At 40.1% G+C, this 14,579-nt stretch overlaps 1 protein-coding gene across 4 annotated transcripts in view; it reads right to left on the bottom strand.

Moving 5' to 3' along the window:
- Positions 1 to 14,579, bottom strand: part of add3a (adducin 3 (gamma) a) — a 97,758-nt gene that overhangs the window by 62,620 nt on the left and 20,559 nt on the right. The window contains exons 1-2 of one of the 4 annotated variants that reach the window (XM_026170325.1): positions 5,024 to 5,490; positions 4,838 to 4,889 (exon numbers count right to left, since the gene is read on the bottom strand). The exons of 2 other annotated variants lie outside the window; for them this stretch is intronic. The gene's annotated coding sequence lies outside the window, so the exon portion shown is untranslated. Of the gene's footprint in view, positions 1 to 4,837; positions 4,890 to 5,023; positions 5,491 to 14,579 lie in introns of those variants that run through there. One more of the 4 variants, XM_026170321.1, reaches the window with a different exon arrangement.

The following is a 14,579-nucleotide window of genomic DNA, read 5'->3' as shown; positions in this document are numbered from 1 at the left end:
GGTGGGGAGCTTTGGAGTCCTGTCCAAGTTATTGGTCCAGTGGGTCCTGTACATCATATCCTTAGGATATGATGCAAATTTATTCATGAATTTGTGCTGGTTGTTTGCTACCATTTTATCTATAAATCATTCTTCTTGGGCTCCACTCCATCTTTTCTAATTCCTCAACCTGCCACACATCACATTACACTCAGCTGTAAATCCTAGGACAAACACCACATGTAGAAAGCCAATTACCTGTCAAAAAGCACTCTTTCCTTTCCTGTGAAATTCACACTTTGTTCTCAGAGCTTCAAAGACAAATTTGTAAAGAGATTTTATTCTGGGTGGGATTCTGTATTGGAAAATGAGTACTTATTACCTGGCATTTGTAAACAATTATGGTGATAGTCAGTAAGGCATAAAACATTACTATAAAAAGTTAATGAAGTTCCTTTCAACCAGTTGACTTTTTCCACAGGAAAAAAAAAGAAGAAAAAAAGGCTTTGGTTTTAAACCAAGTGGTAGCCTCCTGTTTTATTAAAGATCAGCATTACTAACACCAATCATCAGGCATGTCAGGTCAAAAGGGTAGTAGCGTTCATAAAAAAAAAAAAAATTATTTAAAAAGTAGGGATATCTTAAGGTTAATGACACAAGCCAAAATTAGCCAACTGACGTCAAAAGTGGTAACGGAGCACAAAAAGGAAAAATGTTGTGATGCACAGCATCTCCAAAAGATGAAAAGGTCAGTGTCTTCCAGTATTTAATGTATTTTATGCTCTTCCATGTTCTTTCAATAGCCTCTAAACTTCTGTGTTGTCCAGTGCTTAAGTGGGTCCAGACGGCTGTGGATGGTGCTGCAATACTTGCACTTGGGATCAGGTTCACAAGACAAAGACAACATACAGTGTTAGGCCACACAAGCTGTGCAGGGAAACACAAGGAGCACTCTGCTTTGTACATCTGTGAGGTACTTTGGCACCAAGCACAGAGTGAATGTGGTTGAAATCAAAGCACAAACAGGTGGGAGGTTCAGTCAAATGAGGAAGAGCAAATTTACCTGTGGCAACGGGGATGCAGTCTGCTTTTACAAACATTTGAAAAAAAAGGGGGTCATTCTAAAGAGCTCACTGAATTTGAGTGTGGTACTGTAATAGGATGCCAGTCCTCAATAGGTCAGTTTGTGAAATAGATATTCTACAGGTTGACTCAGAACTGAAAGTATAACCCGGGCACATGAGAGCTACAGCTTTGCATTCTGTCCTCGCATTTCTTTGGCTAACATAAATACTACCCAGAACATATAAACACAATAATGTAGCTCATTAAACTTTTAAAAGTCGTAAGGATTCAACAAAGGCTCAACTATAAAGTACTGAACTACAGAAGTTCCAGTTCCCTGTAACACATGACTCCTTAACTATGAGATCTAATATTAACCTGCCAAGGGATGCAGCTGCTTGGTGAAGACAATTTCAGAAACCCTTCCCATGAACTTTGACCTCACTAGCACAATCTGTAAAAAAAAAAAAAAAAAAAAAAAAAAAGTGTTGGGAGAACCTAAATCGTTATTGGTTTCACCCCACAAGACTCAGCTCACTGTGGCCAGGGTAAAATGGGAGCCTGGGTTAGTGGGGTCCAGCCACTGCTGGGCAAAGATCAACCAATTTATGGTACTTAACTGATGTCATTATCCAAGGGATTACTCAGAGGCTGGAGTGCTGCAGTTTTCTGCTGTGGACGTCTTTCATGCATGACTCCAACAATAACAGCAGCAGCAAACCAGCAAACCACACGGCATCAATCTTTCTCTTTGGGAGCGTTTATTGCAATCTGATTGAGTAACAAGCTTGCAACATGAATGAAGATGTGAGAGAAATGACTAAAATGTCAGTCCCATGAAAACAAAATCCAACAGATCAAAATTCAAGCCTGGGGGGAAATTGAGGATTTGGAAGCCTTGTTTATGTAAATGTAATGCTTGAAAGACCTCAGTGCTGCCTAAATGCTCTCCACTGTAAACAAAAAATAATAATTTCACATTTACTTTTCTGGTTCAAAGATGATTTTGCTTTAAAACTACATGAGCACCTGCATTCAAGCTGAAATGTGTGCAGCCATTTTTTCAGCTGTGTTTGCCCGTCTATGGGACCCAGCCCAAAGCACTTAATTTAGAGCTGGAACGCAGTATTCAATCAGACCCTAATCATGATCTCCAAAAAGACCAAAAAGCTTCAGCGCTTTCATTACTCACAATCTGATTTTCTTTATGGAGCAAGCCAACAGGTGACACTCCACAGACCTTCAGTGTGTACTTTCATATAAACAGTTAAGGCAAAGATTTAAAAATAAATAAATAAATAAATAAATAAAAATGAACAAAACACAGACCGGGCACACATGCACAAAATCACCCCCAACAAAAAACAACACAAACACATGGACTGTGGTTGAGGATGAATTTCTTGAAGGCAAAATTAAGTTCAGCTGACATAGACAGCTGGAAACCATGTTGTATGACATAATTGTGGGAATAATACCCAAGCTATTTACCTAACACGCACATGCACACGCACACACTACAGAGAGCATAAGGAATAGAGCCAGTGAGGTCGCTGAGGTTGATTGAGAGACCAGAAAAATACTCGCTAACAGTACGTGTTCACCCCCTCAGCCTCAGCATTGGGAGATAAATTTTCTTGGATAGTTTTCTGGGACGTTGTTGAACTACATGGTCAAAGCACAATAAGTCAGATGTAAGTTATATCTCAAAACCTTGACCTGAGAGCAGGCATGTGGTGTCAAGTTCATGTGAATACAAAAAAATATATATATATATATTTGTTTAAAAAAAAAAATGCCTCGGGAGAGGAAATCAAGGCCAGAAGGACCGCAAATCATTTGGCCTGAAGCACCAACATTTTCTTCAAGGGCCCAGCACACATAGTCATTTCAGAAACAATGAGAAACCTCAGAGGAGACCAAACAAAGCCTGCAGCAAGGGTCCTTTTTTATTGCTTTTTCTGCAGACGAACTCTGCACAAATATCTGATTGGACATTTCAGGATTCATTGGAGCACCAAGGCCATCGCCATGGCAGCAAGTACAATGTGTACACACCTAATAATCTCCTCTGCAGCAGAACTGAATCTCAAAGCAGAACATTTTTCTGCTCCTGTTAAACCTCCACAAAGCAACAGTAACAGCATATAAAGCTGCAGCTAGCAGTGCTTTGTATGTGCACATTCAGCCTCCTCGTCAAGAACTCACCAGATTTTAAGTCAAAGTTTGAAAATATTTTGATGTTGGTTTAAGGCTCAATGAGAGGATGAATACCAATTTCAATAATTTAGAATTTTTTTTATCCAAGACAGAAGCAAGATTTGACATGCTTGGCCATTATCAAGCATTAGAGCATTTGAAACCCCAAATGTATGATTTTCAAAAACAAACAGTCTGTTGAGGTTGTGTGCAGTGCGCACTACTGCACCTAGTGTGGATTACAGTATTTTTCGTTCAGCCTGGACGATAAAGGTGAGGCAGCCAACAAAGACAAACCTGTGAGGACTATTTGCTCACCACACTGAAGACAACAGGAAGAGATTAGTGAAGAAACGTACAGTCTGTGAGCTCAGTGGCTGTATGCAGTAACACTACAGAGGCAGGTGTGTTCCTGATGTGAATCAGAGACTTTATTACTTCAGCACTGAAAGACAAATGTGACAGCAAGTCAGAAAAAAACGCAGGTCAGTTCTAAGCTTTGTAACCTATGCACATCTACGTTTAAATTTGCATACACTTTGTTGCACTGATGGATAGCTTGAGATCTTAGCATAGCTCAAAAAGAACTGCAGCACAAACATGACTCAACTTGGCCCCAAATTTCCTTCACAAACAGCGTGAGAGCTCTTGGATAAGCTGCAGAGCATTTGAGCAAAAAATTAAAAAAAAAATCTGTTGTGCTGAAATCAGAGACTGTTGATCTGAAATGGTGTACAGATTTCTGTGATTCAGTTCTTGAGAAGAAAGAGAAAACAAGTAGAAATGATCCATAACCTCGAGGCATAAAAGGCATTTTCCATGATCATGGAAAATGCCTAAAGCTATATAAATCTAATGAAGTGAAGCAAATGTAAGCAGAAATTTCAGGGAAGACAAAAAAAAAAAAGACAAAAAAAGAAAGTGAGCAAAGCGCAACAAAACCACCGGTTTTCCCAGTCAGTCAGTCATTTATCCAACCATGAAAGGGGGCCTTTCATAGGAATACCCGGAAAAACAGTCCGAAATAGAAACAAGCTGCTCCTAATGGCTCCTTATCGCCGTTCAGTCGACAGTAAACTGATATCTATGAAAAGAGATTCACGAGAGCACTTGACTGTATCACTCCTTCCCCTCAAGGGAAAAAGGAACCACAAGAAAATAAAGCAACTTTTTTAATCCTTAACCTTAAACTAAAATTTCATATTATGTAAGAGACCAAGGTAATAACTCACGCCTTATCAATACAGCCCAGATGCAAAAATCCCAGCCCCCTCTACAAACTACAAGCACATGAACCTACCCCCTACCACCTTCCCATAAGCATGCTGACACTTGAGAGGGCGGCACCTCTCTTAAGCACACAGAAAGCCATCTCGGGTGCATTCAAAGCTCCCAGCTCTATTCTTCTCCGCAGTAAAAGAACTCCCAGTTTGAAAGGAGGGAATCGGGCCTCTGCTATTTCATTTAGCATGCCAGACAAGTCTCTGAATCCCTCGTAAACTTCCTAATGTGTAATGAACTTTTGTGAACAAGATACCAAGAAGGACAGTGCATGCCTTAAAAAGAAAAAAATGAAACAAAAACATGAGTTTACCACTGATGCGCACACTTTCCTTTGCTGCGGTCAGCTCTAGGGAATGACAGAACTGCAGAGCAGAAACATGAAGGGACAGCAGTGATACGAAGGGGAACACAGCATCCATTCAGTCACAGAAAATACAAAGATGTGCACAAAACATGGAATAAAAAACTACAGTTGTGGAGAATCTTCAGTACAAACCTGCTGCCGCCAAATCTTTCTCTTCAGACAGCTGCGATCCACCTGCGCTACAGCGAGTATGCTGCCGCTACTGCTCTCCCTCTCTCTAACACGCCTCTCCCATTGAAGCCGAATGCAGTGTAAAATTTTGCGTCGTCTGCCCGCTTTCTTTCACGCTCCTCCTACAGCATCTTTCCCCCCCTTCCTGGAGTTGCTCCTTCTTCCCTACTTAAGCAGGACGCACTCTGGTACATCTGGCAGAAAATACGACGCATCTGCTGCAGGAGCTGCAGAGGACTGGCCAGCATGAAGAGAGAAGGGGGCTCTGTGAATTCAGCAGGAGGCTGATAGTGACGGAGGGGTTGAATATGGAAGGGGGGGAGGGGTGAGATGACAGGGTCATTCGCCCCCAGGGGTGCTTCAGAGATCTTTTGTGAAAAAGGTCCAAGACCTCCAAAAGGTGTTTTTTTTAGCCATTCCTTCTTTCAAACATTTGTATAGACTGGAACTTGATAACAAAGTGAGTAATGCATAAGACGGATACTTTAGATGGTTGTGCAATAAATTAAGCTCGCTCCTTCTATTTTTCCTCCTCCCAGTCCCCATTTAACTTCCTTGAAACTTATTAAAACACCAATTTGTATTTATTTTTTAATTCACAAATGACTCTCCTATACTTCCAGTGTTGCCAAATCTTCCCCCTTCCTGCACTACACAGTCCCTCCCTCCTCATTAATCATTAATCCTCCTGATGACATTCAGCACTTGATAGCAGCTCAACTGCCTCCTCATGTGAGGAATCTCCTTTGACACAAAAGAGTTTGGAGGAGCGTTTGATCATATAAAGAAAGGAGGGAGGAGCTGCCATTTAGAAATGGCTTTTTAGTTTAGAAATACAATGATGTGCGCCAAATCGGTCCTTGGCTTTTAAATGAATAGTTGGATAGCAAGTAAAAGCCTTAATATTTAATGATGACGAACACAGACAGAGAGAGATGTTAACAACAACAACAACAACAACAACAACAACAACAACAACAACAAGTACTGCGCCCGCACCGCTCATGTTCTGACTTCACCCTGGCAGAGTTATCCATGCAAATGAGGACTCATCTTAACCTTCACACTATCCTGACTTCCGTGACTGTGAAGAACCTGTTGCACTGAGCACTTGCATTCCCGTGTACTGCACACAACAGATCTTTAAAACGGAACCATTATGCTCCTTTTCATCGCAATTATTTTAGCTTTGCATGATTGACAGTTCAAAACACTGAACTGTTCTTTATCAAAAACATTTATCTCCTCACTTTATTGTTTCAGTTGTACTTCTATGGTTAATCCATACAGAGTCGACAAAGTAGACTATACAAGTTGAAGATTCCATTGCAAAACATTAATACCTGCGCAGGTGGCAATGACTGCAACGTGTAGATACATTTCTAAGGATGTGCACTTTAGGATATGATATGGTTTTAGAAGAGTTTGACGTCACGCGCCTACAGCAATGAGTTAATAGAAGTATAATAGTATCCATTTAACTTCCTCTTAAATGGTTACTCCTCAGAAAGTTTGACTGGCCGGTTGGCGAGCCACGTTGGCCATATCTGTGAAAGCTGCTCAGTCACATCATAAAGTGCACTTAAGGCAGTCTAAAACCTGAGTTTTGGGGTCATGGGGATTATTTGCACTTAAATGGTTAAAAGTGATCATATGACATAAAATCAGGAAACGCATAATCGGTCCCCTTTCAAGATTTTCATTATTAAGATGTGGAAAAGCATCATGCATGAGACGTATTCTAAGGACTGCACAGCAATGCTAAAATGGGCCTCGTGTAACATTCCAACTTCCATCATGTATAGGAAATTGTTGGGGTGTCTAATTTATGGTTTGTCAGAGAAACAAACAAATCCAAATGAATATTTAATTGGTGCTTCTGTGGAAAATGCTTCCATTTGGAGGGTAAAACATTGGCCTTATTGCTGGCAAACCAAGGAGGCAATAATTATAGGAAACAAAAATACAAGTCCATACCAGCACAAGAAGCAAATGAGCCAGTTGAGCCTATAAATCAATTTGAAATCAATTATTCGAGCAAAGAGTATGGGATTTATGGGAGAAACAGCCCCAGCAAGCTACTGTATATGCAGCTGTCAGTCTCTGTGGCAGGGATTCCCTGCTTGCTCTGCTGGTCTGTGCGGTGAGTGTGGTTTTACGTTTGTCAAACTGCCTCGGACGAGCGGATCAATCGCTCGTGGCTGAAAGCAGTGAATCCCCACACTGGAAACTATTTTTAAGGAGTAGTGTGTTTAAACTGGTTCATGTGGCAGAAACATCTTCAGCATTCATTTCTCTGCAATGAACGCCTCATACATGTATTTGTTAAAACTACATGTTTCTCACAATAAGCCACACATCCATCACCACAACCTTCTCACTGGACATACCCGCACCAAAATAAACAACACAGCGGGAGCATGAACGGCTCTAACATGGCAATAAAGGTGTAAATCTAGGCTGGTGTGTATCTGTGTTTGCACACCTGTCATCTGTGCATATAAACTGACCTACGCTACATTGCTTGGCTGTCAGTATCACTCCATTAATCTTGATTTAGCACATAATATTCCTCAGCTCAGAACTGCAGACTCGACCACCAGACAGCTATGCGCGTTTACATGAATGTCCTCACTGACTGAGCATAGATGAGACACATTTCAAGGGCTCCATCTACATTTAAAGGAAAAGGGAGAAACAAAGTATAGCTCACTTTGTCACAGTACATGTGAAGCTCATTAACAGCAACTGTTTGATAAGCAGAGAAAGAGGAAACAGACAGTACTCTCCTCCTACTAACAATTTTGTCACAAACCTGCTGATGGTATCGAAGTAAATAGGCACCATTTTTTCCTGCCAACATCAAAATCAAAAAGGTCCACCGCCAGTATTCTTAAGCTTTTACTCTCAGGATTTATCATCCTCTCTAATCTGGACCACTATTTTGCATTTGAGAACACTGCTGACATTGCACTGGAATGCCATATTTGCCATTTGTTCCATCTTGAGCCACAATAAATGATTCTTGGATATGATCAGCAGTTCTTTCCACTGCTACATGTGACTAGCATGCAGCATTTCCTCATCGAAAACAACACAGTTTTGGCCAAGGGCTGTGCAAACTACTGGCATAACTAAAGCATCACAAAGAAATTCTTTGAATGTAATAAGAATGTACTCATTTGAAAAGAATGCAAAGTATGGATATAAATCAGATTAAACGCCTAGAAAAAGAGAGAAGGAAAAAGAAGTGAACCTCTCTCCCCAGAATTTAACTTGAGTAAATGAACCCATTCTACTCCCTGCAAACCAAAGAGGATACCAAAGCAACGCAAGTGCTGACGCAAGCTTAAATCCCTTGAAATACCCAAAGGAAGTGCAAGGATTCACCTGCAGAGTCTGCAGTGGTCTACTGGCTTGTGTCCAACATTAGAAATAAAGCATGGCTGAGAAAAAGCAAAGCAGTGACTATTACAGGGATTTATTGTGTTTGTCGTAGCAAAATATGAGGCGTGTGTTGTCAAACGACTCGGGTAATTAATGCAGAAAGCTGCCATCTACAGTGGAAAATAATGTGCGTTTATGACTGTTTTCACAGGCAAGAAAATGAAGCATAGAAAGGGCTGATACAAGTGTCAGCAGCATAATCGCGTAACATAAAATAATCTCCTAAGAAGCCAATGAAGTTTCTTCTCATTTAGCCCTTTAATAAATTATTCATTAGTAAAATATTACTTTTGTCTTATAACGGTTGTAATTAAACCTGACAAATAGGCCCCAGGCTTTATTAATCACCCAGATGTATTTTTTTCCTTGTTTGTTCACAGACTCAGATGAACCGTGTCCTGAGACGACCTTCTCCCCCTGAATGAGGTGTGGAGACTCTTGGTCTATGTGGGGGAGGGGGGCTCCGTTTAGTTTCCTGGGTTGACTGCAACATCATGTGACACATGGTGACTCACTAATGAGTCCGCGTCTGGCACAAGGTCAGGAGGTGCATATTACGGTCAAAAGATATATTTTGACGGGGGCTTGAACTCCACAGCGTGACCCTCAGTTTAATCGACTTCTTAGAATAGCACTAAAGCTATGCTGTTAACAGACCAGCTCGGTTAAACACATACTACTACCATGCGAAGAAATTACGCAACATGTTAAAGTAATTTAACATGTTGTCAAAAAAATGTGAGCTATAGCAAAAACACCCACAAAATGTAATTATGCTGGAAAATATTACAATTTAATTCCATCTCCCAGTGCGGTCCAGAGGGAGCAGTTTTGACATGAAGCAGATCTCAGCCATAACTGAAAGGACTGAGAGGCCCAGCCTTAAAGTCTGACTTAAACGGCGACACGAAGGGAGAGATTCAGACAAACACAAATCACTGCCAAACATTGTTACTTACAACACCCACTCCACGGCACATTTCCACTGCCAGCTGCCAGATTCAGTAACAAAAATATTCAATAAAAACAACCTCTTATTTTATTTTATTTTAAAATCTGTCCCACATTGTAAATTAATTTCGGATGAGCTATTGGAAAAAACAAACAAACAAACAAAAAAACAAACTGGATTGAACACTTTCAGATGTTTTATGTATGATCAGTAATTAGTTACTGATTACTTTTTTCAAGTAACTTGACCAACACTGATGATGACTTAAGAGTATGGCTCTGTTGTGGACAATGTGTAATTGTGGCTATCACTACCCTCTAAATTTGAGCCTATTGGATAGACCGGCTTGTAAAAAAACAAACAAAAACACAATCTTTGGAAGATGTACTTTTATGGCCAGTTGTAGTAATGTAATTCTCTACTTTTGTACCCTGTAAAAACAAAAAATTCTAACATTTAAGAGTCAGCTTGGTGATTTGCTCTTTGTTCAGTGCAAAGAATACAACAAAAAGTTTCAGATGAGAGAGACGTAAAGTATCTCACTGTTTACCAAATCCACTTCAAAAACAGAACTAGGGCAAAGAAATAGAAACCCCTGGTACTAGATCTTCTAAGTCCAGCAGCATAACAAAGACCACATGCAGTACTATACATTTCATCCACCCACGCTTCATGGTACACAAAAGCACCACAGAAGCAGACCAAGGGAGCATTCTCTTATATTACTTCTGTTCTAGAAATCACAGCAGAATGACCCTCAATTACACTGACAAATACAGCTGTACAAGTAGAAAAGCAACAGCCACTAAACTAATGATTAAAAAACTATTTACTATTGAAACACACTGGTGGCTATACAGGCTTCAAAACATTGAGAGCCCCCAATTTAGAAGCACTGGAATTGACATGATTTTACAAAAGATTGAAGCTACCAGTCAAGAAAGGTCAAGAGGAGTGCTCATGCATCTGTTTATCGAACCTATTAATCAAGACACACACACACAAAAAAGTATTTTATGATGCATTTTTCCATTTACAATCGACTGTCAGGTCAGTGAAGCCATCTATCCGATATGGACCTGACCACTGTCAGGTCATGTCAACCTCAGAGCGCTGAGCTGTAACACTCCCGACTCCTCATCTGCCCTTTACTGCAAGTCCATTTTCTGCTCTAGTGTCATGAGGGGGCTGTAATGAAACAGCCTATTGTGCACGACAGAACTGCACCCTGCCTTTGACACTTCCACAGTGTGCGAGCGTGCTCGTGTACGAATGTGTGTTTGTGTTTTTAAGTGCGCGTCAGTGCGCTCCTACTTTCCCATCCTTGCAAAGCACAAAGCGGTTGTTTGTTGCACTACAAAAGCCCCACAGGCCACCAGTGCTGAAAGCAGAACTTGTGTCAGTTTGTGACTATGCATTATATGCTTAGCGAAATATCTGCTTTTGTATCTATACGAGCAAAATAATGAAGAAATTGATGGCAGCCAATTTGTATTTCCTATGTGCATTTGTGCATGCGGTCAAGATGTGGCCGCATACTCCCAGCCTGCGTTTCATTGGGATGTGACTGATGATTACAAGACCCATCATGTGGCTCTAAACCAGAGATCTGCACCACAAAACCATGGCACACAAACAGACATCCATAAATCTGATCATTTACAGCTGCCAGACCAGACCAGGCCAGACCCCCGTTCTTCCATCTGAGCAAAACTAGCCAAAAAGAAAGAAAGAAAAAACAGAAGCAGAGGTTATCGAATCATATCAAATTTGGCTGTGAAACAATTCAAATAGAGCACATGCACAATCAGGCACAGGCACAAACACAAAGTAAAACAACCAACTCCTCTGGCTGCTGTCAGGACTTATGAGTCACAGAAGAGACAGCTGTTATTCATCAGGGAGACACCCATTCTGATTATAATTAAAACAGCTCAGAGCCATAAATCAGCGTGTCAAGTCCTTGGAAAGACCACTTTGATTAATACTGTTAAACATGGTCATCACAAATCTGTCCATGCCGAAAGACAGTGCAGCCACCACAGGGAGGAAAAAAAAAAATGCATCTCTTACCTACTACAACAATGTCTTTTCACTCAACTTCAAAACCTATTCAAGCACCTTAAAAATCAATACACAGTTCCACCAAAGGAAGAGGATTGTAGTAAGCTCTGCCCCGCTATGCTGTAGGGCTGGGTTGAACATCATTATATCATTATCCATGTCAGATATGCCCAGCCTTTTGTGATTTCCAACAAAGACTCTCCCTGAAAGTTCAAGAACTGCATGGGTTTTTAATTTCCACCATCTATAAAATCCATCTTGGGTTGAATGCTTGCAGGTTTAGAACAGCTGGCCATCTCTGCAGTGAGAATTGTTAAAATCATATAATTCAAACCTCCTTTATCCTGAAGATTCACTGAGTTTTCTCTAAACTGAACCCAGCTTAGCATGTGTTTGGACTTGTCTTTGACTGGGAAAGTGTCCGAAATAATGGAAGAAGTAGGATGGATGTGTGTCGTCAACTTTGTCCATCTTTAAGGAAATGTATCACTATACGGTTTTTAAATAAGAGCAAGTGTTGTTTACTCCAAATTTAAAAAAAAAAATACATACATTTTCATATTGACGTCTACAATAGTTTGCAGAAATGTTAGGCTGACTTAATATCAGATATGATTACAGCACTCTACCCTAAAAGTAGATGGATTTAAATGTAAATTCTAATAATATAAATGAAAAGTGTCTGTGTATATGCCTTGCCAGTTTTTGGATCAATTTTTATTAACTAAAACTACAAAATTCATTCACAAAGTAACTGGAATACAAAAACTAAGTTAGGCTGTTAAACCATATCTCTGTATATTCTTTCTTGAACCTTAGTGAGTAATAACAATATCCTTGGACAGTGAACCAAGGCTTTCCAAAACAAGAGAACGTAGAACTAAGCAAAGCACTGCACTGGCATGTCATCATCACCTAGGACTAGCATATCACTGTGCACGTTGTGATCAGGGTGAGGCACCACAGCCAGGTCTGAACACCGCACACACTTTACTGAAGGAAATCTAAAGGAAGAAATGGGAGCCAATCTTCAAAAATATGTTTTTAGATCAAATGTTGCTGGAGACGAGTGCCATTTACAGCACACTTTCAGTCTTAGCATTACTGCTCCTATAAATACTCGGGTCTTGTGCTTCATTTTTTGAGCTATTTCGCTTATCAACCTTTCTGTGCTGACACTCTCACTGTCATTGGGCAGCTCGGGTTTTATACTTCTGTCATTGTTGTTACAAAGACCTCGACTATTAGGAGATGCCAACTGTTTCTATGACTTTCAGCCACTCATAGAAACAGTCATATTATACTGGTTTACAAAGAGACAGGACAGATGTAAAAAAAGGCATTAAAGTTGCTGTACACAAGTCAAATGAAGAACAAGAAATATTAATTAAAATCATTTTCCTTAAGTTTATTTACCACATTGTTGTGCACCCATTTCACAACAGCCTCTATTAACGTTTGCAAGAATTTAAATGATGCTAGTGTCTCTCATAGCTCGTCTGCGGTGTGCTGTAACATCGCTGAATTATTATTTTTTTTAAATTATCTTCATCATCCCTTATTACATCACTGCTCTCTTAGCAGAATGGAAAAGCTGCATTTTTCCCCTCAAAGCTGGGAGGCCCCAAAAACCTCTGATGATAAATACGTCAAAGGCAAGCTGATTGTCGCTTATGTCTTCTCAGCAGCAAGAACATACAGAACAGTGACATTTTGTAATTTTGCCACACGTTTGCCATATTTACTCGTTAGAACATGCCAGTATTCCAAGGACTTCAGCCTTGTTTGATTAACAGATTCGTTATTACAAGAAAATGCAATTACAAAGATGCTTAATACAGTTCAATAGTGTATATTACTTCTGAATTCCTGCTGCAGGATAAACAAAATCGCAGAAAGCACTACGAAACTCATTAAAGGATTACATCGACAGACGTTAATCCACTTTCTATTGTGGTATAATTTATAAATGGAACATTAGAAGCTTAGCCAGATGGCTTAGCTGCAGTTTGCACTTTAAATGGCAAATATGTCCAAATCACAAAGCTGTCAGCAACGGATTCCCACTGGAGCTGAATCCTTGTCAAGAACAATACTAAATCAGTTGGTACAAGAGAATTATTGGAATGAAAAAAAAGAGCTATCCCAACTCGGGTTTGTTTTTTTTAACAAATTTTAATGCAAAACAAAATTTTAGCTGCTCAAATGTTGCTTGGAGATTGAATATGGGTTTGGTAAAACTAACGTAAAAGAAAATGTACATTAGAAGGATAATAGTGGATAATATTATCAAAGAGGAGTGCTCCAGCAGTGCTCAGAGATAAGCACAGACTCTAAAGTACTTTTGTGTCTGCAGTTAAATTTGCTGGGACCTGAAATGTTCTCATACAGGAATTAAAGAACCAGACAACTTGGTATGTAACACTTTGAGACACACCAGCAATCATAGCTACGCTGACTTCTTCTGACCTTACAAGCTCTGAGCAACTACGTCTGAGAGAGATCCTTTAAAAATATCTGACAGAGAAAGAGGGAGAGCGACAGGGTAAGATAAGACCGAGGTGCATAACGAGAGACAGATCAAGTAAAGACATACAGAGTGAAAGAGGAGTGAGTGAGAGGAGGGAGATCTTGTGTCGCTCGTACGTCAACGGCCCAAAACAGAAAGCACAAAGCACACCGCTGCTGTAAACACAGAAAAAGATCCTTTCATTTATCAGATAGGAAAGAATCAGACTGTGGCTAGGAGATCAAACTCATGGGAGTTCCCTAAAATTCAATGAGTCACAAACATACTACAGATCAACAGTGTTGCAGTGCTGAGCCAAAAGAAATTGTTTTAAATATAATTAACAAGAAACACAAAAATTTTTGTCTTACATATGGATGGCTGGAATCAGCTTTTACTGGCTCTGATCCAATAATATCTTTAGGATTTGGAGAAATACCTCCAAAGTGCTGCTGCTCTGCTGTTAGTTTCCTCCACATTACGTCAGCTTTGGGTGATGACAGATACAGAATAAAGAACTCAAATGAATAGATCGGATCATGTCA

The sequence above is a fragment of the Astatotilapia calliptera genome, chromosome 6, assembly GCF_900246225.1.
Source record: "Astatotilapia calliptera chromosome 6, fAstCal1.2, whole genome shotgun sequence".
In the NCBI taxonomy this organism is placed as follows: Eukaryota; Metazoa; Chordata; class Actinopteri; order Cichliformes; family Cichlidae; genus Astatotilapia; species Astatotilapia calliptera.
This window is presented reverse-complemented; position numbering and strand designations above follow the sequence as displayed.